Genomic DNA, 25179 nt, shown 5'->3' on the forward strand with positions numbered 1-25179 from the left:
CCCTGCCCTTGTTTTATTTTAAGACAAGGTCTCATTGAATTGCCCAACTGATCTCAAACTTTCAATCCTCCTGCCTCACCCAGCCTCCTCTAAGTAGCTGGGATAACAGGTGTGTACCACTTCAGCTGGCCAGGGAAGGGGCTTTGTATTGCCTTGGAATATTTCAGTATTTTTAAAGTAAAGAATGCATAAAAGTAAAATTATCTATGTCCTTCAATGTCTGAAATATTCTATTTATTCTACTCTCCAATTAGAAAGTTAGTTTGACTAGATATTGAACTCCAAATTGACACCTCCTTCCATTAGGAATTTAAAAAAAATTGTAATTTAATAAAATTTAATAAAAACCATCTTCTAGCATTCAGTATTATTGCTGAGAAACCTAATGTTCTGTGTTTTCTCTCTTTATTCCTCTTACCTGACCTAACCCCACTGCCAAAAACTTTTAGGATCTTCTCTCTCCCTAATGTTCTAGACTTCACAGTGGTGTGGGTCTTTATTAATTCATTAATTCATATTGAGTTCAATCATTTGGAAAAAATTATTTCACTCTTTCTTTGATAACTTCCATTCATTTTCTTTTTACTCTAGAAAATTTCTGTTTTTCAAATATTGGATTTCTAATTTTTCTCCCACATTTTTATTCTACTTTAAGATTAGTTTTGTCAAAATTAAAATCCAACCCTTAGGTTGATTGCTTGATTTTTAATTTCTAAGCTTTTTCTGATGAACACACATCAATTACTAACTTGCTGAGAATATTAATTAGAGTTTGAAGGTTTTAAAATGTGAACTCCTGCTGTCTGTTTTTGTATTTTTCTCTTACTTTTGATTCACATATGTGTTCTTTGTTCCTTTGATTGTGTATCTTTTCTATTTATATCTTTAAGATTGGAAACATTCCCCCAAATATATGGGCATCTATAACTGGGTCTTTATACATCTTAGTCCATTTGGTAACTGAATACCATAGTCATTGATAATGAACAGAAATTTTTGGCTCACAGTTTGTAGGCTGGGAAGTCCAATATCAAGCCACCAGCCTCTGGCAGCAGCCTTTATCATGTGGTAGATGGAATCACATGACAGAAGAGCAGAGAAAGCAAGAGAAAGGGAGTGAGAAAGAGAGAGCAAGCGCACAAGCATAGGACAGTAGATTCCACCCTCATGAATGAATTAATGCCCTAAACACCTCTTAGAAATTACACCTCTGTTTTTTTTAATTTGCATACTATTTTTTCAATAAGGGATTAGTCTCTACAGTATATAAACAACATAATGTTTACAAAGTCATAGCCATATAGGAAGAAGACTGTTGATGTTCTATTACATAGAAGTTTGCTATAGTTAATAATACTTTTTATATAATTCAAAATAGAAGTTTGTACTCAACATAAACAAATGACAAATGTTTGAGATGATGGATAAGTTAGTATTCTCAGATCATCAACATGCAATGTATAAATGTACCAAAACATCACACTGTATCCCATAAAGATGCACAATTATTATCCATCAATAGCAAAGTATAAATATACTTATATTCTTTTTTTTTTAATCTTAAGTATAAGTTCCACCTCTTAAAACTGTTTTCATAACAATTATATTTGAGCACAAGTTCTAGAGGAGACCAAAAGCCCTTGGAAGATCTGTGTGAACTATGGGACCTGTGCAACTTCTCAGTAGAGTGATCATGTCATGGACACCTTCTGGCTTTATGGCATTCACATGGATACCATAACTCCCAGAATACGATCCTTGGCATCTCATTGCTTTCCAAAATCAACCCTAAGTCGTCTTTATCTTCATGAAACGCATAAGTATATGGGTATGTATGACAGTGTTCTCTCTGGAGATTTATATATGTGGCTTTGTTTTGTATGTAGAAGTACCAGGGCAGGAGGACTTGCATAATATATTATAGTCAGAAGTAGAGTTGGATCTAGACCTCGGACTTCCTGTCAGATCTTCTCTCTTCAGCTAATGCTCCTCATAGTTTCCATTAGTAACTTTCTCCGGAATATTTCAGGAATTTGGGAATAGAGATGGACGCATTCTGCTCAAAGGACCAAATTTCATTTTATATCTATATTTTACCTTTTTAAAAGCATGCAAATTTTACATTTGATTCTATATTCTTTTTGGTTTTAATACAAAATTTCCTTTTAGCCCGAAAATCTTTGATTAAAGTCAGTACCAGGAAAATATGCCCTCTGCATTCTACGCCCTCTTCTCCTCCTCCATCTCCTCCTCCACCACTTGAATGCATTTGCCTACCCCAGCATGGAAAGCACAGCCCATGTGACTGAAGAGTTAGGCTGTGATGTCAAATGCTATCAGAGGGACTCTCCACCTCCTCTCACCACACACAGGCACACACATGGTCACTTAAGAAAAGACATTGTATCTTTCTCTGTCATAATAATCTAAGCATAATCATATGATGTTGAGGACTTAGCTTCCTGATGTCTTACTAGTCCACCATTGCTAGTACATATCTCTCACTTATCTGATTGAAGGCAGTTAATACCGAGGTTATATCTCATCTGAAAAGTGGGTAGAAGGAGATGTTGACAAGTTTCTTTACTTTAAACGCACAAATGAGAGTTGAATCCATCTTTGCTGTTTAGATTCCAGTGGCTAGGACAGAGTCTTATGGCCATATCTGCCCGCAAGGAGGCTGGAACATGTACCCATCCATTATTAGGTGAAAAGGAGGGGCTGGGTATTGGGAGACCACAGGCTGTCTCTCTCATCATAATGCTTTATCTTCTAGCTAAGGGCACTAACAGCGCATGAGCACAGAAGTAACTAATAACAAAAATACAACATGAGGCCACTTCAGTGACTGTTCTGGGAGGTCCATGACTCAGCTTCCAGGAAGTCTGTCTTCAGGGAACCCACAGATTGTTGCTGGTTTCCTCAGCCACAGGTGCAGCTTCCTGTAGACTCCAGAAAGGCAGCTGTGTTGTTGTATGGCAGCAGTCAGGGGAGCAGATTTTCCAAAAGTTCCAACTCCATAGCAACAAGTCTAACCACCTATAAGGTGTTGGGTAGGGTGGGCCCTTGCTCTTAAGGAGTTGTTGTAATGTTATCATTGGTCTTAGCTTTGGAGCCTTCCTTAAAACTTTGGGTCATGCACTAGAGATGATAGGTACTGATTAAGCTCCAAGAGCCACTCTGTCTGTGGGAACCCAGGAGAACTGAACACCTGGGACCTCTGGATTGGGGCAGGTTGACACTTTGCAAGGTTTTGACAGCTACATATGGAGTTAGAGATGGTTAAAGAAACTGGCCTCTCTTGAGGCAAGGAGAAAAATTACCAAATGTTTTAAAGGGGACACCATGATTTGGGGATACTTATTGGAAGTTTCTATGAGGAACAGACATGGAAACACAAAGACCTTTCAGAATCTAAGATTCCTGAGAAACCCAGAGCTAATTTTTTTTTTTTTAAGAATGAGGTCCATAATTGTATTTACTGTATTTTACTTGATTATACTGTGTTTTACTTGTATTTAGTGTTTTTTTTTCCCTAAGGGTGTATAATTTAAAGAGTTTAAAAACCTGCCCAAGATCACCAGCTAATAGCTATAAAGCTAGATTGCAAACCTAAATTTTTCTGGCTATAAAACTTACATCATAATCATTGCATTGTATTACACAAAATAGTGAGTAGACATGACTTACATTTATTTTTATTTTTTTAGGTTAAAGTGGCTGCTTATGACTAAACTTAGAGTTCTGGGAATGCAGATGTTGAATGAAGTAACATATATATATAAGGTAATGAAAAGTATATTTCTTATTAACTTTACTGTTGGCCTATATTGTTTTGGATAAAGGACTTCATATCACCTTAAACGTACAAAATGACTGTAATCATTTCTAGGGAAGAGAATTCACAAAATTACCTTTCAGTTTTTTATTAAGATCTATTGATGTAATGCTGGTGTCCTCAGTAGGGGCACATGGTGTCTTTTGAATGGTCCGCCTAACTGTTGTCATGGGACCATTAGGTTGTGGCTATTGTGGTTTAGAGGATGCATGATATGATATTCATTTCTGCAAAATTTTAGGAAGACTTCTTCTTCAAGATAAGGGGAAAAATTTTTAGACCTGAACTGGGACATGAACAAAGGACTATGTCACATTAGAATATTTTATAAGCTAAAACAAAATATATGAGGTAAGGCCATAGGGCATGTTACTGAGGGTAAGCAGGAGGTAGATAATCTCAGGAATGCAAGCATATGACTGAGAGTACCTTTGTATTCTCTCAGCTGGACTGAGATTTTATTTTTAATTGAAATATACCATGCTTTCAAAGAGCCCCCTTGTGCCACATCCAAATGGGAGCATAATAGTTCCCTTATATGAGGAAACCACAATCTTGAAAACACTGGTTTTCCTGGATGTTCTTTGGCCACCCTGCTGTTTGGTTTAACTAACATTTCTGGTAATGGAGTTGCTTGAGTCTCAGGATTAGTTTGCTCAGAATTTTTATGCTTCTGCCAGACCCCTTCCTGTTGACATATTCACTGAGTCAAAATTACTTGCGTGACATCATAAGCAGTGTTAAGTATAGCATTTGAAAACAGTCTGAGTCTCTGATATGTTAATTAATCTATTTGAGTGTGTTTGCTTGGAAACCTGGAATGAAGCCTGTTTTAAAATATATTTGTTTTTAGAATATAATCTGAAAAAGACTAGAAAATTCTTAGGCACAGAAAGGTTTTCAAATAGTCACTGTGCATATCTCAATATCTCATATGATAAGGCATTTTATTAAATGGCAGTGGAGAAGGAAGCATGTATTTTAAGAATATGCATCCTTATTTTTAGAAAGATTATACCTAAGCCCCATCTTCGTTTTGTTTGCAGTACTGGGGATTGAACCCAGGACCTTATACCTACTAGGGAACCATGCTGAATTATCCCCTCTACCAGTAAAAAACCAAAATACATATATTACATATAATATTACATATAAAATTACTTTTATTAATTTGGTTTTTGGAGATAGGGTTTTTCCAAGTTGCTCAGGCTGGCCTTGGACTTGAGATCCTCCTGTCTCAGCTTCCTGAGTAGCTAGGATTACAGGCAGGCCCCACAGTGCCCCAGCCCGTCTGTTTTTATATTAGAATCACCTGTGAATAGAATTAAGGATATGTTCATTTTTCCAAAACTAAGGCAATTGATATAAAGATTTAACATGTGTATCATTGTTTCTTATACTGAGTGATAAACTATAAACTATTTATTAAAAACATATATATACTTCATGCTGAATGGGTTCTTTCCTGACAGGAAAATAGACTGCCTATTCTCTCATTTAGATATTGGATAAAGTAGTGCCTACCCTTTAAATTCTCTGAAGTTATTAAGCACCTAAGAGGCTATAGATCTAAAAGATTTAAAGCCAAAGAGTTAGGAGTTACTGCCCGTGGAAAATCAAATAAATGTGAAAGAAATTTTTTTTTAGTTTATATTATAATCTGAATGTAATACAAACTTGAAAGTAAGTATCTCTGATATAAGTTGGTAGACGTTTTAGATAGTATCACACCTAGTTTTTAAGAAATCCTTCTATAGAATAGAGGAACACCCTTTCTCCTTAACTAATTCCTGTGTTCAATCAGAATTGAGTTCAATGTTCCATTCTGTTTTTTGGTTGTCTATGGGAATGTTAGATTTTTTGGCTTAAAATAATGGGTTCTGAACACAAATGACCTTGGTTGATTCTAGGCCCCCTCCTATGCTAGATAACCCCAGGTAGGATATTTACCTTCCAAAATCTCAATTTTTTTGTAAATATGGGCTTATAGTACCTCAAACCTAGGGCTGTTTGGGTGTTAAACAATATAGTACATGGAAGTGCTGCTAGCTCCTGGTGCCACCTTCAAGGCACGTTGCAGTAAATGTTAGCTCATGTTGATGTGTTTTCCTTCATATATAAAGAGAGCTTTGTTAACAAAGATCAATATTCACTGTTACTCTAAAATAAAGCATTTATCAAATAAACCTGGACCCCATCAGAACTACAGTTCTTTTGCCTAAAGCATCATCTACATCCAGAAATTATTCCAGAGGGTAAATCATGCTATGTGTGTGAAGCTCTGTCCGTTAAAACCATTACAGCTCAGACAAATAGGTCAAGGGCTGGGTGTATCCAGATGAGCAACCCGGTCTCTGCCCTCACAGTTTACAGTGCAGGAGGGAGATAGATGCAAATATAAATAACCCTGGCAGTGAAGGATAGAGAGGGCAGGTAGAAGACTGTTGATCTTGGATTGCATGGGAAAATACTCAGCCACAGGCTTCCAAAATAGAAACTGCAGTTATGGCCTAAGACCCCTCCCAGTGTTGCCCATGCAGCATGCTCTTCCCTAGGGAGGGTGATCCACATGAGGAAACCTGACAGTCCTGATATGGTGCTGTGGGCTTTTGAGTCCTGGAGGAGGAGAGGGCAAGGTGAAGTGAGCATGGAGGGAGCAGCCACAGAGACTGAGAGCCAGAGAGACTGCGACCGCCCTGTCCGGTTTCCTTATGCTCCCCTGTCCTCAGATCTCTTGGTCCCTTTCTCAGTCTGCATGCCCACCCTATCCACTTCTCAATCCTCATGAGGCTCAGGACCCTCTTCTTCCCTGAAATACAAGGGCTGGTGGATAGCTCTAGTGGGTAGAACATGTGCGCTTAGTATGCACAAGGCCCTTGGTTCAATCCCTAGCATGAAAAAATAAATAAATTCCTTGGGTTCTGAAATCATTCTAAGTAAGCAGAGCCTTCCTTGGTAGGGTCAGGTAAAGCTGTGGATTTTCCCTCAGACCTTATTTGGTACCCAGCTTTACTTTTTATCACAAGAAAGAGAAACAGATGTTTCTTGGAGAATAAGTCTCAACCTCAGGAATCACCCACCCCAGGACCTTTGCAAAATACCTCATGCCTGGGTCCTCCCCCAGGGATTCTGATTTAACCACACCAGACATCAGTATATTGACAACTTTCTAGGTGGTTCTAATGTACAACCAAGGCTGAGCCGCCCTTCTGCCTGCCCTGGTTTTATTTCCCCTAGGTGTTCTCCAGTAAATTTGAGGCAACCAAACCAGCCCAGATCCATCAACAATTTTCAAATCAGTGGTTCCTATTTTAATACCAGTCCACATTTTCCCTTTGGAAACACTTGGCACTTTGTGTGCTTCAGGAAGTAATGTTGGCTTCTGAGAAATCCTCAAGCTCATCCCACAGCCCTTTCTCAACTGGTTGCCACCTTGAAACAGTGAGCCCACCAGCCAGACATGACTTACTCCCTTGTTTCACATCTCCATAGTATGATGACAGGTTTTGTTCTAGAACCTTTTATTCAGGCCATTTAATTTCAGATTCTTCCTAAGTCTCTCATGTAGCAAGTCAAAACCTGTTGTCATGTACCAAATTGAAGTATTTTGCCTCTGGTACTACTTCAATGTATCTATATACTTCAAGGCTCTTAACACATCTGTTAGCCTTATATATTCCTTTGCTTATCTCGAGTATGTGACGTTTCTGTATACATTCTGTTTGTACTACTTTATTCTGTTATTTAGTTATGGGTCAGTCAATCTCCTGAACCAAACAGTTTCCAAATCAGGCAAAAACTGCCCTCATGGGACTTCCGTTCAAGTGGAAGAAGTCGGAAAAGGTATTACATAAGCAACTAAAATAGGCATAATATGTTCAAAGTTATTAAACTCTATGGAGAAAAAATAATTCATGGCAGGAAGAAAGGGAGTGTGGCAGGAGGGACTTAATATTAAATCGGCTTGGCAGTATTGTCCAAACAAGAGGGGGCAAAGGCTTGGACCAGGGTGGCAGTGGTAGAGATGGTAAAAAAGTGATTCAGTTCTGGAGCAGCTTCAGCAGTGTCTGCAGAAGGCAAGGGATGGAGCCACACCAACACCAAAACCAGGAAGAGAACTACAGGCAGAAGTGCTGTGAGTACAAAGGCCTTGAGGCAGGAGTGAGTCTGGAATGTTCTAGAAACTGCCATAAGAACCAATGCAGCTGGAGCAAAGAGAATGTTCAGGAGAGGACTAAGACTAGAAGGGCTGGGAGTGAGATTACATAAGGCCTTTAGGACTTTTGCAAAGATTTTGACCTTTCCCAAGTGAGATGGAGGGTTACTGGTGAGTTTGGAGCAGAGAAGAGACATAGTATTTTTTTTTTTTTCATCTTTCAATCATTACTTATTTTAATATTAAGCACAAAAGAACTTTTCCAAATCCTGAAATACATAACTGCTACATGTAGGGTTATAATTACTTATTTTAATATTAAGCACAAAACTGCTATGTGTGGGGTTGGAATGTCTCCCAGAAGGCCCTTAGAGACCCAGTATTTTGAAAGCATTATTCTGGCTGCTCAGTTGAGATTAATCTGTAAGGGTCAAAGATGAGAGCAGGGAGACCAGCTAGGAGGTCGTTGCAGTAATCTGTGGAGAAATTATGGTGGCTGGACCAAGGTAATAGCAGACAGGTCAGAAATGATTAGGGGGTGTAGCTCAGTGGTAGAGCTCTTCCCTAGCAGGCATGAGGTCATGGGTTTGATCCTAGCACTCCAAAAAAAAGGAAGGAAAGAAAGAATCTGGATATATTTTTGAAGGTAGAATTTGTTGTCTTTAAATAAGTGCCTATCTAATTTGGGGGAGGGGTGTACCAGGAATTGAACTCAGGGACACTTGACACTGAGCCACATCCCCAGCCCTATTTTTTTAATTTTATTTAGAGACAGGGTCTCATTTTCACATTCCTCTCTTAAAATAATAGAACTCCAAACTCCAACAAGGAATCTGAATGATGCTAGTTATAATATTAGGTAAATTTTCTAGATCTTGAATGCCATGAATTCAGTATGATCTGTTTTTTTAAGGAATGACATTTTTGCTGATTTGAACCACTTTTGACCATTGTAACTTCCCACAAATATCATGCTCTGATTCTGCTCATTACTAGTCATCTGACACTGAAAATTGTAACCCCAACTATCCATGAGCACTGTTGGCCTGCTATTGCTTAGAAAACACCCATAATTCTCTCCTGTACCTTATTCCACTGTAGGTCCAGGGAGGTGACTGAGTCAGGCAACTGGAGTAAAGAATGCAGTACTGCTAATAACATCATAAAGGAGCCCCTGGCTCAGAATAAATCAGGCTGAAAATACCTCTAGTCTCACTCATATTCTTTCTTCCTTCTCCCAACTCTCCAAATAGCAAAGAGGAGAAGATTTTCCATTTCTACCACCATGCAGATCTCTCAGGTAGCCTCCAGTGAGGAGCTTCCTCCTTGTCCTTCAGTACAACGCAGGTGTCATGAGGGAATGCAGAATGGTTCTCATTCTCAGAGAATCAGGTGGTCCTCATCCCAAAACTATGTGCAGCTTCCTCGAAGTTCTAGTAGCCACATAAATATTTTTGTTATATATTTTAAACAATTGGGAGACTTGCGGAATAAGCATATATTCATTTTTTTCATTCATTCATTTAACAATTATTTATTGAGTACACTTTTTGTGCTAGATACTGTGCTAGGCAGGCACTGGGAAATAGGAATGAACAAAAGCAAAGTTCTTGGCTGGGGCTGTAGCTCAGTTGGTAGAGTGCTTGCCTTGCATGGAAAAGGCCCTGGGTTCTATCCTCAGCACCAAAAAAAAAAAAAAAAGTTCGTATTTCTTAGGAATTTACCTTATGATGCAGGAAACAGAAACACAATTAAATAAGCACACACCTACACCATATATCCATAAAGATAATGCTATGAGGACTGAAGATCAGCATCACATTTTAGCAAAATAAGCCAGACTCAGAAAGTCAAGGGTCACATGTTGTGTCTCATATGGAGAAGCTAGAGAAAGAAAAGTGTGGGGGACGGGGGGAAGAAAGAAAGAAAAAAAAAACTCATGAAAATAGAAGGAAGACCAGTAGAATTGAAGGAGGAGATCATGGGGAGGGTGGAGAAGGGGAGTGCTGGGGGAGGAGTTGATCAAATTCTGTTGTGTGCATATACAAACATGTTGTAATGAATTTTACTGTTATGTATAATCATATAACACCAATAAAGAAATTTAAAATTTTTTTTATAAAGGATAACACTATGAGGAAAGCCACTTAGAAAAATGGAAAAGGGAATTCTGGTAAGGCATGCTGCGGCCATGCCTGAGTTTGTGTTCATGTTTTCAGTAGGGTAAGCAGACAAGGCATCTCTGAAAACAACAATTGCACAGAGACCTGAAGGAAATGAGAGAGCAGTATCCATGCCCATATTTGGGGGCAGCATGTTCCTTATTTTAGGAAGTCCTTAGCTAGTTTTCCTCTCTTTCTATACACCCTAAGTGTTTTCATCCTGTCTCATGACTTTAACACTTTCTGTCCCCTGGTGACTCCAACCAAGATCATTCCCAACTCTGTCTGGTGTGTTCAAGTGTTTGTGGGGCCCCTCACTGGGATGTCTAATAACACACAGCTGAAACCAAGCCCCCCCATTCCCCTTCTGCCTGCAATCTGCTCTTCCGGTAGTTTCTTGCTCCCTCAGCAACCCATCCTTTCTTCTCTTCAAGTCAAATATCTTGTACCTGTATTGTACATTGCAAAAAGGTAGAAGAAAGGATTTTGGAACTGTTTACCATAAATAAATGATAAATGTTCAGGTAGGTAAATATGTTTAACCTGATTTAAACATGACATAATATGTACATTATTGAATGTTACATGCCACTCTATTAATATGGACAGTTTTATGGCTTTTATGTATCAGTTAAAAAGAAAAAAGAAAAATCCTAGAAAATAAGATCCAAAAACAATGAAAATAATGTTGGCTTTATCTGACTTCTCTCAAACCCTATATCTAATCTATCAGCTAGAGCATGAGGTACTTATACTGAGAAAAACTAAAAAAGGAGAAAACTTGGAGAAGTTAAATGAAGAAGATGAGGTAAAATAGAAAGTTGAGCAGTAATAGAAGTAACTGTGGGGTAGTATTTGGTAGAATAAAGAAAGCCAAAGCTAAGGGTATGTGAGTTCAGGAACCTCGGGTTGGTGTGAGTTCAGGAACTCGGGTTGATATGAAGTCACATCTTCAATCATGTTTCTATAAAAGAGCTAAACTTTCAGAGTGATCCAAAATGTATATTTTAATATGTCTCAATATCAGTGTTAGTTGGCAGAATAAGCCTGCAGTCCCATGAATTAGAAAGATACTATAGGTACTCATGGGGATATTTTACATCAAGTTCACCTAAAGTGTTTCCTATTCTGTGTCTCTGGAAACATTGTGGGACCTGAGGAGGAAGCTGAAAAAGAAGTCATAATATAAAAAAACAGTGAACACTTGAGCCAGTGACAGGAAAACAGACCTCTTTACAGGCATAACTGCAATAAAGTCAAACACTTTTCTGGAACATCAGGGAAGGAAGAGCCTGATAATTTTCTAAGAGATGGTTAATAGTTAAGTATTTCATCCAAATTAATTTGAACAAGAACAATGAAAAGGAAGTTAGTAGTCAGAATCCTTTGGTTTCAATTTGGTATAAGTTTCCCAGTATTCAAATTCTCAGCACAGAAGGTTCTTGCTGTTTTGCTGTATGGAGTTACTGGAAATCACATGCAGATCACCCATAAGAAGAATGGAATAGGGCCATATTTGGGGACAGCATTCTTCACCAGAGGATTCAGTATCAAACCAAGGACAGGTATAACCAAGAATATAAGGTAGGAGTGCTTTTTGGGGCTCTGTAAATTTCCATTTTCCTAGCCACTTATGGTAGAAGTCTTTCCCATACTAGTGACTCCTTCATGGACAGAAGTTGAGTCCTTTAAACATCTTTTTAAAAAGTTCTTTCCTTAGGCTGAATTGCTCTCTTTGTGTGAGATTTTAGGCTGGATCAAGTCATAGGTGTTCTGAATACAGTCCTCAGGTGACTGACTTCTCAAGCAGGTGATCTTACCAATTGATATCAAGTCTAGACTTCCCATAAAAGAGGTTATTAGAGACTAAGGTAGTTTTCCTTGTGAAATGAAATGAGGTTGGTCATTGGAATCTGAGAGTTAAGTTAGAATTTTTGCAGATGCCATTCATGAGGTTTGTAACCATGGGGAAACTGACCTGCCTTTGCAGATTTCCTCTTCTGTAGAGCACAGATTTAATGTAGAGATTCAACAGATAACATTTTTTTAATAACTGCAATTAGCAGGTACAATAGTACTAATTACCAGTTGTTATACCTTTCCTTCCCCATTTAACAAAAATGATTCAAAGTTTGTGTCTTCCATCTTTTTATGAAGAATTCTTTTTTAGTGTGATGCCTCAAGTGGGGACTGAAGGCACAAACACCAAGAAATTCTTATTCTTATTAATAATAAACTCCCTTATTCACAATAGCCATGATGTGTAAATAACCAAAGTATCCATCAGAAGATGAATATATTACTTTTAAAATGTGGTATACACCACCTACAATGGAATATTATTCAACTCTTAAAAAGAAGGAAATTCTTCAATATACAATGTCATGGGTGATTCTTTAGGACATTAAGTGAAATGAGCCAGTCACAAACAAATGCTACATTATTCTATTTAAATGATGTATGTAAAATGGTCCAATTCATAGCGTCAAAGAGAGCAGTGGTGGTTGCCCAGGGCCAGTAGAAATGGGGATTTCCTAACCAACAGGCACAAAGTTTCAGTTAGCAAGATAAATAAGCTCTAGAGACTTGGTATACAAATTATATTTATAGTCAACAAAACTGTGTTGTATGCTTAAATTTCTGTTGAGAAGGCAGAACTTTTTATTAATTGTTTTTACCACAATAACATAACATTTTTAAAAATGGTTAACTCCCTTGATTTAACTATTCATTTCTATTGATAATATTAGTACCTGTCACAAATCGAATGCTGATTTCCTGCCTTGTACTACAATCAGTCCTTGTCATTCTGCAAACTTCCCAATAAACCCATGAAAAAAGATCTTGTCTTTTTTTCATATTTTAAAAACAAGGAAGCAAATGTAGCCTGCTTGGTGTCACCCAGTTTAAAGTGGCAGAGTGAGGATTCCAACTTAACTTCAGTGCCATGTTCTCATCTAGAGATTGTAGAGTATCACTCCAGAACTCTAGTTTTGGGGCTGGTGGTGTAGTTCAGAGGTACAGTGCATGCTTAGCATGCACAAGGCTCTGCGTTCAATTCCAGCACAAAATAAAAGTAATAATATTAAAATAACAACAATACTACAACTCTAGAACTATACTAACAGAATAGTTTTTGAGATATGAACTACCCTAATAACTGGAGACATATCTCCTCCCCAAAAAAGTGCAAATCAATTGGCATAGAAACCATAAGGTGAGATAATGTTTTTATTTCTTATGCTTTTTTTTTTCTTTCCCCTTTTCCTACCAGAAAACCAGAACTCTAGAATGAGCAGATATTCCATATCATTTGGAGAAAAATAAATGGTTAGAAATATTACATAACACTTAATTTTTAAAATCATTTATGATTCTCTATCTCTGAAGTAAGTCTCATTTGATCTCCACAATCCCTTTGCCATCACAGTATTTAATTCCATGAGTCAAAAGAAAAGAAAGGTACAGAATATTTATTAGATCAGCTTAGTCCTTATTGCCATGCTTCCAACCCCTGGCATATTTTCTGTATTTAATCTGTTTACATGTTATTTGCATGTTGCCATGGTAATGCTCATTCCATGATGTGAGAGACCTTAGTGCTGAGGAAGATTTTCTTAATGTTAAACCCTGCATTTTCATTTCCACATTTTATCTTGGTGTTACCAGGGCAACCAAAATAATTTCATTTTCTCTTTGAAGTTGATGCCCTAAAGGCTGTTATACCTCATGCTGACTCATTTATGTTCTTAGAATTTTTTTCTAGTTTAATTTCTGCAGCTACTTTCCTTACACAGATGCTTTCTGCTTTTCTTTCTATTATAATCATAGTGGTGCATTGTTGGCATAGTGGTTAAGTATTTGGGGGGATTACAAATCCCACTGGTAATTAAAAAAAGAGCTCTGAACTTTCTCATTAAAAAATGCCAGTTTAAGAAATAGCGGAGGAAAATGTTGGATATGTAGAAGCCTATTCAAGCATTTCTTGTCCAAATTTATTTGGGTCTTAGATTATGAATAGCAAATTGCAAGAGTTTGTATGGCAAGAAATTTATCAAGAAAATCTCTCTGAATCTATTCCATTTCTAAATTCATGTTGTGTCTAAACAGACATTTGTGCACGTCCATCTTAATTTCTTCATTCCAGAGCATGCTTGGTGGTCTTTTTTTTTTTTTTTTTTTTTTCAGGCTTGGTTTTATACCCCATCCTTCTCTGGAAGGTCCCTTGGCAAATTCCCTACAGGAGTTAAATGACTAGTTGGCATGCATCTCTGCCAGTGCTGGTCTGGCTCACACAAACCCCTTTGAATCAGTGTAAAGAGCTGAGGAGCTAAGAAAAGTGATAATGCATTTTTTAAATCTTTTTGCACTTAGCTCTATTGCCCACAGATTCTATTTTAGCTTCTTATTTATCTTTGATCCCCAGCGTTTGGCACTTGGTAGGCAAAAAAACGTTGGAAAAGGGAAGAAGGAAGGAAGGATAGAGAGAAGGAGGAAAGAAGGAAAAGAACGGAAGCACACATCAAAAGAAGGGAAAAATAAAATGAGAAAAGCAAAACTGCAAAGTGTATGAATCTGGAGGACATCATGTTAAGTGAAATAAGCCAGGTACAGAAAGAAAAATGCTGCAGGTTCTCATTCACATGAGATCTAGAAGAAAAGAGTAGATAGAACAATGGTCACTCCAGACTAGAGGAAAGATAGGGAGGTAGGACAGTAGGGAGGGGTTAAATAGTACCAAAATAAAACTGAATAGAATTCTTTCTTGTCTTCTATAGCCATAGTAGTTTATTATAGTCTACAGTAATTTATTTGTTTTTTAACATTTATTTATTATCTGAAATTCACTTTTTTTAAGAAGCACTATTTGTTTAGTTAGTTATTCTGAGAGAGAGTCTCACTAAATGGCTGAGACTGGCCTCAAATTTACAAGCCTCCAACCTCAGCCTCCCAAACTGCTAGAATTACAGGCATGTACCACCATGCCCAGCTACAGCAATTTATTATATATTTCAAAATAATTAGAGGAGAAAAAATGTTTCTAACACGTAGAAATTTTACATTTTTGAGGTGGTGGAAATGCTAATTACCCTGATTTGATCATTATACATTGTATATATGTATTGAATTGTCATATTGCACACCATAAATATGCACAAATATTAGGTAACAGTTAAAAACTTTTTTAATTCTATGTTTTATTTTTTTTAGATTTTGTATTCTCATTTGTTATATTTGACAACAGAATGCATTACAATTTATATTACACATATCTCTGGTTTTATACAGATATCTCTGGTTTTATTCACATCATTCACTTAGTGTAATGATGTTCATCTCATTTCCACCTCCTTTCCTACGCCCATACTTCCTCCACTCCCCTCCCACCCCTTTGCCCTATCTAGAGTTCATCTAATCCTCTTTTGCTCCCCCTCCCAACCCCATATGAATCAGCCTCCTTATATCAGAAAAAATATTTGGCATTTGTTTTTTTGGGATTGGCCAACTTCACTTAGCATTATATTCTCCAACACCATTCATTTACCTGCAAATGCCATGATTTTATTCTCTTTTATTGCTGAGTACTATTCCATTGTGTATATATGCCACATTTTATTTATCCATTCATCTACTGAAGGGCATCTAGGTTGGTTCCACAGTTTAGCTATTGTGAATTGTGCTGCTATAAACATTGATGTGGCTGTGTCCCTGTAGTATACTGTGTCCCTGTAGTATGCTGTTTTGAAGTCCTTTGGATATAAACCAAGGAGTGGGATAACTGGGTCAAAAGGTTGTTCCATTCCCAATTTTCCAAGGAATCTCCATACTGATTTTGATATTGGCTGCACTATTTTGCAGTCCTACCAGCAATGTATGAGTGTGCCTTTTCCCCCACATCCTCGCCAACACTTATTATTGTTTGTATTCTTAATAGTTGCCATTCTGAGCGGAGTGAGATGAAATCTTAGAGTAGTTTTGATTTGTATTTCTCTAATTGGTAGAGATGTTGAACATTTTCTCCTATATTTGTTGACTGATTGTATTTCACCTTCTGAGAAGTATTTGTTCAATTCCTTGGCCCATTGATTGATTGGGTTATTTGTTTTTTTGGTGTTCAGCTTTTTAAATTCTTTATATGCTCTAGAGATTAGTGCTCTGTCTGATGTGGGAGTGGTAAAAATTTGCTCTCAAGTGATAGGCTCTCTATTCAATTCACTGATTGTTTCTTTTGCTGAGAAGAAGCTTTTTAGTTTGAATCCACCCTGTTTATTAATTCTTGATTTTAATTCTTGCACTATAAGAGTCTTATTATGGAAGTAGGGGCCTAACCTGATATGGTGGAGATTTGGCCCTACTTTTTCTTCTATTAGACCTAGGGTCTCTGGTTTAATTCCTAGGTACTTGATCCACTTTGAGTTGAGTTTTGTGCCTGGTGAGAGATAGGCATTTAATTTCATTTTGTTGCATATGGATTTCCAGTTTTCCCTGACCCATTTGTTGAAGAGGCTATCTTTTCTCCAATGCATGTTTTTGGCACCTTTGTCTAATATAAGATAATTGTAATTATGTGAGTTAGTCTCTGTGTCCTCTATTCTGTACCAGTGGTCTACCAGTCAACTTTGGTGCCAGTACCATGCTGTTTTTCTTACTCTTGCTCTATAGTATAGTTTTAGGTCTGGCATAGTAATGCCACCTGCAAGTACTTTTAGTTTTTCTCTATTTAGAATGAAGTTGGTGGGCTTCTGATGGCATTTGTTTATTACATTTATTGATTTCAGTGACTGCTTTTTCTCTTTCTATGAGGAATGTCATTGGAATTTTGGTTGGAATTGTATTAAGTCTCTATAATGCTTTTGATCGTATGGCCATTTTGACAATATTAATTCTGCCTATCCAAGAACAAGGAAGATCTTTCCATCTTCTAAGGTCTTCTTTAATTTCTTTCTTTAGAGTTCTGTAGTTTTTGTTGTAGAGGTCTTTCACCTCTTTTGTTAGGTTGATTCCCAAGTTGTTTTTTGTTTTTTTTGTTTTTTTTTTTTTTTTTTTTTTTTTTTTTTTTTTGAGGCTATTGTAAATGTGGTAGTTTTCCTTTCTGGAGGATTTGTCACTGAGATACAGAAATACCTTTGATTTATGGGTATGGATTTTGTATTCTGCTACTTTGCTAAATTCATTTACTAGTTCTAGAAGTTTTCTGGTGGAATTTTGCATCTTCTAGGTATAGAATTATATTGTCGGCAATAGTGTTAATTTGAGTTCTTCTTTTCCTATCTGTATCCCTTTGATTTCTTTCATCTGTCTAATTGCTCTGTCCAGTGTTTCAAGAACTATGTTAAATAGAAGTGGTGAAAGAGTGCATCCCTGTTTTGTTCCAGTTTTTAGAGGGAGTACTTTCAGTTTTTCTCCATTTAGAATGAAATTGGCCTGGGGCTTAGCATAGATAGCCTATATGATGTTGAGATATGTTCCTGTTATCCCTAGTTTTTCTAGTGTTTTGAACATGAAGAGGTGCTATATTTTGTTGAGTGCTTTTTCTGCATCTATTGAGATGATCATATGATTCTTTAAGTCTATTAATGTGATGAATTACATTTATTGATTTCCATATGTTGAACCAAAATTGAATCCCTGGGATGAACCCCACTTGATCGTGGTGCAGGATCTTTTTGATCTGTTTTTGTATTCAATTTTCCAGAATTTATTGAGAATTTTTGCATCTATGTTCATTAGAGATATTGGACTGAAGTTTTCTTTTTTTTAATGTGTCTTTGCCTGGTTTGAGAATCAGGGTGATATTGGCCTCATAGAATGAGTTTGGAAGTGCTCCCTCTATTTCTATTTCTTGAAATAAACTGAAGAGTATTGTCATTAGTTCTTCTTTAAAATTCTTGTGGAACTCAACTGTGTATCCGTCTGGTCCTGGGCTTTTCTTGGTTGGTGGGCTTCTGATGGCATCTGCTATTTCATCACTTGAAATTGATCTGTTTAAATTGTAAATATCATCATGATTCAATTTGGGCAAACCATATGACTCTAGAAATTTGTCAATGCCTTTGATATTTTCTATTTTATTGGAGTACAAGTTTTCAAAATGATTTCTAATTATCTTCTGTATTTCTGAAGTGTCTGTTGTGATATTTCTTTTTTCATCATGTATGTTAGTAATTTGAGTTTTCTCTCTCTTTCTCTTTGTTAGCATGGCTAAGAGTTTGTCAATTTTATTTATTTTTTTCAAAGAACCAACTTTTTGTTTTGTAAATTTTTTCAATTGTTTGTTTGTTGTTGTTGTTGTTGTTTGTTTCAATTTCATTTATTTCAGCTCTTATTTTAATTATTTCCTATCTTCTGCTGCTTTTGGTGTTTGGTGCTTTTGTTTGGAAGATCTATATCCATTGGTAAAAGAGGTGTTTTAAAGTCACCCAGAATTATTGTGTTGTGGTCTATTTGACTCTTGAACTTGAGAAAAGCTTGTTTGATGAACGTAGCACTCCATTGTTTTGGGCATATAAATTTATTATTGTTATGTCTTGTTGAAGAATGGTTCCCTTAAGCACTATGAAATATCCTTCTTTACCCCTTTTGATTAACTTTTGATATGAGGATGTTTCCGCAGTCCATGTGAGTGGTATGATTTTGCCCAACCTTTCACCTTCAGTCTAGATGTCTTTTCCTGTGAGATGAGTCTCCTGAAGGCAGCATATTGTTGGGTCTTTTTTTTTTTTTAATCCAATCTGCCAGTCTGTGTCTTTTGATTGATAAGTTTAGGCCATTAACATTCAGGGTTATTATTGAGACATTATTTGTTTTCCCAGTGATTTTTGTTTATTTTGGGTATTTAACTTGATTTGGTTTTTCCTTTGTTTAGTTTTTCCTTTAGTGTAATACTTCCCTTTGCTGATTTTCATTATTGTTTTTCAATTCCTTTTCATGGAATATTTTGCCGAGGATGTTCTGTAGTTAGGTTTTTCTAGTTGTAAATTCTTTTAACTTTTGTTTATCATGGGAGGTTTTTATTACATTATCAAGTCTAAAGCTTAACTTTTCTGGATATAAGATTCTTGGTTGGCATCCATTTTCTTTCAGAGCTTGATCTGTGTTGTTCAGGATCTTCTAGCTTTCAGGGTCTGGGTTGAAAAATCTGCACATAATCTAATTGGTTTTCCCCTATATGTAATCTGATTCCTTTCTCTCCTGGCTTTTAATATTCTCTCCTTATTCTGTATGCTGGGCATTTTCATTATAATATGCCTTAGTGTGCATCTGTTGTGATTTTGTACATTTGGCATCTTGTAAGCCTCTTAAATTTAGTTTTCCAATTCATTCTGCATGTTTGGAAAATTTTATGATAATATTTCATTGAATAGATAGCTCATTCCTTTGGTTTGGACCTCTATGCCTTCCTCTATCCCAATAACTCTTAAGTTTGGTCTTTTTATGCTATTCCATATTTCCTGAATGGTCTGCTCATGGTTTCTTACCACTTTCACTGTGTGGTCTACATTCTATTCAAGATTATATATTTTGTCTTTATTATCTGAGGTCTTATTTTCCATGTGGTCTAGTCTATTGGTGATGCTTTCAATTGAACTTTTAATTTGGTTTATTGTTTCTTTCATTTCAAGGATTTCTGTTTGTTTTTTTTTTAAGAACCTCTATCTCCCTATTGAAGTAATCTTTTGCTTCCTCCATTTGTTTATGTACCTCTTTGTCAAAATGATCTTTTGCTGCCTGTATTTGCTCTCTTATATCATCCTTTAATTCACAAAACACTTTAATTATGTATATCCTGAACTCCTGCTCTGTCATTTCTTCTGCTGTGCTGTCTGTGGATTCTAATAAAGTGGTCTCTTGATTTGTTTGGGGCACTTTCTTCCCTTGTCTTTTCATATTGCTTGTGTGTCTTCCCTTCTAGCACTGTGGATCCGAGGCATTACCATTTTTACCCTATAGGCTTATAGTGCTGTAAGGATCCAATACCTCTCCTTTGAGGTGAAAGACAATGTTAACAGATCCTAACATAAACAATATACACTCTAAAAACAAATATTTGCTGTTAAGATGTTTACAGTTTGGTCACAATATACAGAAATGGTGAATTCAGTTATTATCTACAATATACTCAGTAGGTTTATAAAAGGGTTTACAGTTTCTGATGGTGAACAAAGAACTGTGGGTGAGGAATAGGATGATATGCAGAGGTGGTAGGAGGTAAGGATATAGAGTTAATATATCTTAGGAAGTGTGAAAGAGAAACCTAAAGATGAATATAAGTCACAGGAGAAGAAAAAGAAGTAATTTTGGGTAGACAATAAGTGGGAAGACAGTAGAGTACATAAAACAAACACACATATATATTAATAAAAATTAAAAATGTTAAAATAGTACAAATTGGTGGGAAAAAAAGAAAACAAAATGAATATACAACACATCTGTAATATACTATTGAGACGTGCCAGTCCTCAAAATCCTAATTCATGCAAAGTACTTGGTTTCACATATGTTGGGGATGTGAGGGTGGGAGAATAGAGAGGGAGATGGAAAAAAAAATCTCGAAGGAAGAAACAGGGATTGTTTTGGTTGGAGATCAGTTATCTTTCCTGCTTCCCTTCTCATCCAATAGGTGGGGTCGTCTGTTGTTAGTTTGTATCTCCCTCCCCTCAGGATGGTGAAGGTAACCAAGGTGGGAGGGTTGGTCCTGATTGGAGGGCACCTGGAAGTAGGGTGTGGGACCTGTCGATCCCTAAAGAGAGACTGCACCTCACGGATCTCTTTTTGGGTCCACTGGTGTGATGTGAGCACCTGGTCTTTCTTCTTATCTCACCTGAAGACCTCCCAGTTCCTGGTCTCTGTGTTAATCTCTGATATATATCACACTCACCCTCTCCCTTCCTAATAATGGACCTTTCTCTCAGGGGCTCTTGAGCATGGTGCTTTGGGTGTGCTGCGCACTTGCCCAGCTGAAAGCTGTTTTGTGTTTTGTGTTGGGCACTCACTGTGTAGTAGCTGCTGGGGAGAGGGGGTAGCTAGAAACTGGGTACCTGGCCATCCAGAATTCCAAACTGAGAGTTGCCCACACTAAAGATGGTGATTAAAGTGACTCGAGATGGAGGTGGTTGCTTTCAGCGAAGGGGGTGTCGGTTCAGGTGGGGGGAGCCAGACGTTGGTGTTGGACAATGAGTTCATAAAGGAGCTCTATGGTGTGCAATGTGTGGCTGTCAGCTGACTTCAGAGCCTGTATGAAGTTCTCAGGTGCAGACAGGCTCCTGCACATAGAGTACTATCTCCGTTCCTGCAGAGCTCCAAGATGGAAGCTCTGGGGGACCCCCACGTTGGTAGATGGGGGTCCACATGGGAGTGGTGGCCCGAGTTCCTATGCATGCATCATTGATTTCTGCTCTGGTGGGTGGCCAAAAGTTCTGTGTGGGTGCTGATGCCACCGATGATCTCACTTGGGTACCCGGTAGTCCTGCGTGGGCAAGTAGTTGGGAGACCTACTCTGACACTGAAGCCTAGAGTCCTGAACGGCCTGGTGGCCGTGATTCCTGCACAGGAGCACGAATATCACTCACAGAGAAGCAGTATTCTCACTACTTGAGTCCCAGGTCATGGAGCGACACAGAATGCTGCCTCCCTCTGGCCCACTATCTTGGATCTACCAGTTAAAAACCTTTTAAAGAAATTTTTAATACAGATCATAGGAGTTTATTCTTTGGCAAGAATGGATTTCAGTGTGTAGCTCAGAATTCAGTTCCTAAGGAGGAATTCTGGATGAATTTTGAGTGAGGCGATTACATGGGAGGCTAGCACACATTTGGACAGACATAGGGCAGAAAGCAGTCTTTGACCCCCATCATTAAGTCTTGTATTCATTCCCAGAAAATTGCTGAGCCAACCCTTTCATTGGTAATGGCTGCCACACTGCAATGCTAAAACAATGTTTGCTGCTTGCTATCAAATGTGTTAACTACTAAGCCAGAGCTTTGGGGCATTTTAAATTTCTACACTGAATTAGAGTTGAGGCATCCTGTGGCAGATGAACCCGTATAGTTTAGGGTCTGCTCACGTGGTCTGGATGGAAGTGTCCCTTATTTAACGTTCAGGCACAAGGTGAAACTGTGAAGCTCCACACATTAGTCAGGTTGCCATCACTGTGACCAAAACACCTGAGCAGAACAACTTAGAGGAGGAAATGTTTATTTTTGGTCCACAGTTTCAGTCCATGGTTGGCCAACTTCATTGCTCTGGGCCCAAGATGTGGCAGAACATCATGGCAGAAGGGTGAAATGAAGAGAGCTGCTCAACTTGTAATAGCCAGGAAGCAGAGAGAGAGAGAGAGAGAGATGCTAGGGACAAAATATAAACCACAAAGGCATTCCCCTAGTGACCTATGTCCTCCACCCACACCTACCTCCCTACAGTTACCACCCAGTTAGTCCATTCAAATGATGAATCCATCCACTGATTGGGTTACAGCTCTCTTAATTCAATCATTGCAGCTCTAAACATTCCTGCATTAACACATATACTTTGGGGAGAATATCATATCGAGGTTATAACAACATGATGGTAGATTTTCACAAATCCCTTAGATAAAGTCTTTTGGTGAGACTTTTGGCAATTCGATCTAAGAATGTGTGATTTGTTATCCTCCTCTCAAAGCATCTGGACCAGTTCAGTCCTGTCCTTCTGTCTCTAGAGATAGAAAATATCAAATTAATTTATTCAAAATAAACAGAAACCAAATATTTGTGATTTATAATCAATGGAGGGCAAAAAGAACATCTTAAAAGGAGTCAGAAACTATCATTGTAGACCTCCACCCTGTTTGAAATGTATTCCTGGCCCTGGATTCCAATTTACCTGGCTAAGTGTTCCAGATAATGCTTCATATTTGTATGTAGTCATTGCTTCCCACACTCCCAGTAGCTCAGTGCTTTCTGAGCATCCTCAACTTCTACTTCCTCATGTTTGTCTCAATTGTGATTAAATGTGTGTCGTTTTACCTTCATTCTACCATAGAGCAAAGTTCATAAAGACATAGGTTCTATTTTCTTACTTACTGCTTTATTCACATTAGCGAACTCCTTGCCTTGGAGATAAAAGCAATTCCAGTATGTGTAGAAAGAATGAATAAAGCTTCAAGGACCTATGGTAGGTGTCAGGGATGTAAAGCTTTTAACATACTGCATCTGTCCTTGGGAAACTTTGTACTCCAGGAGTGGCTCTCTCCATTGATAAATCTGTATTCCCTCTAGCAACAGAAAGGTCAGACTGAATCAGGTCCTTAGGTTGTCTCCACCCCATTTCCCCAAATCCCACATCTTTGCCACTATAATCCCAAAGCTGACTCTGCTTGTGTCCAAGGACTTAGTAAAAATGAACCAGCCTATCTTTCTACCAATTTCCATTTCTCTGTTGAATATAATTTTTTTTATTTTTCAGAAACTAATTTAAGTCCCTAAAACATTGGTCAGAATTAACATTTTAATATGGGTCATCTGAAAAGAAGAACGGAACAAATAAAAACAAACATCCCCACAGTTATTCCATAAACCCTGTCTTTTACCTTGGCTCAAAGCCCATTTTCCACCATCCAAAAGATCATCTATTTCATTCCTAAATTCCTCTTCAGAACTTCCAACCTCATCTTTGAAGTGTTTGACTTCTAAAAGTAGTTTTTTTTTCTTGTTTTTGCCTTATGTTTTCCCTTGTTAAAACTTAGTTTAAATTCATTTGTTAATATTCAAAATTGATATTTTTAGGCTCCCAATTCAGCAAACCTTGAGCTACTTTTTCTCCTTCTAGGTACCCGCATTCACCCTTTCATTCTCCTGGTGAAATTGCTGAACAAAACCCTTTCTTAAACCAACTTTAGATGTCACCATACAAGTTGATACATCGCTAGGCTCCTCTATTTTGTTTTTTAGGTCTTTCAACCATTTTAAAAAATATATTTGGCAAAGCTCTCAACATTTTTGAGATGATTTTTCTCAGGAAGACCTCATCTAGCCCCAAACCAACTTTCTTACTAATAATAGCAACTACAAGTAAACCATTTTGTCTATAAAGATGGCACCGCTTGGCTCTCACCCCATCTTAGCTGATGGGCCTTTAAATTTCCTTCTTCTATTTTCTTTTTGCTGACAGAAGATTTAAATTAATAAATCCATGATCTTACACTTGGACTAATTTGAAAATTTGTTTTTACTAGTTATTCATTTATTTATTCAGTGAATATCTATTAAGCACTTAGGTGCCAAACACAGTGAGGTATCAGGAAAACAAGGTGAACAAAAACAAAATATTCCTGCCTTCATGAAGTCTATGTGAGGGGCAGACCAGCATTAACCCAAGAGCACAGATGAATGGAACATGATGCCTGTGGTCATTGAGGTATGTCCATGGTGCTTTGAGAGTCTGAAATGCTACCTTTGAGTGGCACTAAAGCCTCAGTCTACAGTGTGCATAGGAATTTGCAAAGCAGGGGAGAGGACTGTAAGAACAATCCAGTTGCAGGATTAGCACAAGGCCCTGCCACTATTATTTGAATCTTTTTTTCTACACTTTTCACGAGTCCTATAGATCATTAAGTCTTTGCTATCATGTATTGAATATCACCTAGTTTCACTGGTTTTTTTGGGGGGAGGGGAGTTAGTTGTCTATCTTTTTAAATTTAAAAATATATTCATCTTTAGAAACATCTATTTTAATTGATGTTTTTTTTTCATACATATTTTTGACACAATCTTATTTGAAAGGCCAGCAGCCTTTGCTCATATTGTTCTAGAACCTTCATCTGAAGAAATCTTTGATGTCCTACAAGACTTTGAGTGTGTGATTCTGGAAGCACAGAATATCTTCACATTATATTTTTGTTTAACTTCATTATGAGAAAATAAAACTTGGAAGAAGGAACTCATATAATGTCTAACTTGAAAAAGATGACCATTCAATCAGTACATTAAATTGAGAACCAAACCCAATAATTATTTTTAGGGCAAAGATTTTGCATAAATAAACAA

The 25179-nt window shown here is 37.4% G+C and overlaps 1 protein-coding gene across 2 annotated transcripts in view; it reads left to right on the forward strand.

The window, feature by feature from the left end:
* Lrrc8c (leucine rich repeat containing 8 VRAC subunit C) overlaps window positions 1-25179 on the forward strand; it is a 98775-nt gene that overhangs the window by 23267 nt on the left and 50329 nt on the right. The window contains exon 2 of one of the 2 annotated variants that reach the window (XM_027935092.3): window positions 3711-3786. The exons of the other annotated variant lie outside the window; for it this stretch is intronic. The gene's annotated coding sequence lies outside the window, so the exon portion shown is untranslated. The remainder of the gene's footprint in view (window positions 1-3710; window positions 3787-25179) is intronic. 2 annotated transcript variants of the gene reach the window in all.

The sequence above is a fragment of the Marmota flaviventris genome, chromosome 10 (genome assembly GCF_047511675.1).
Source record: "Marmota flaviventris isolate mMarFla1 chromosome 10, mMarFla1.hap1, whole genome shotgun sequence".
Lineage (NCBI taxonomy): Eukaryota > Metazoa > Chordata > Mammalia > Rodentia > Sciuridae > Marmota > Marmota flaviventris.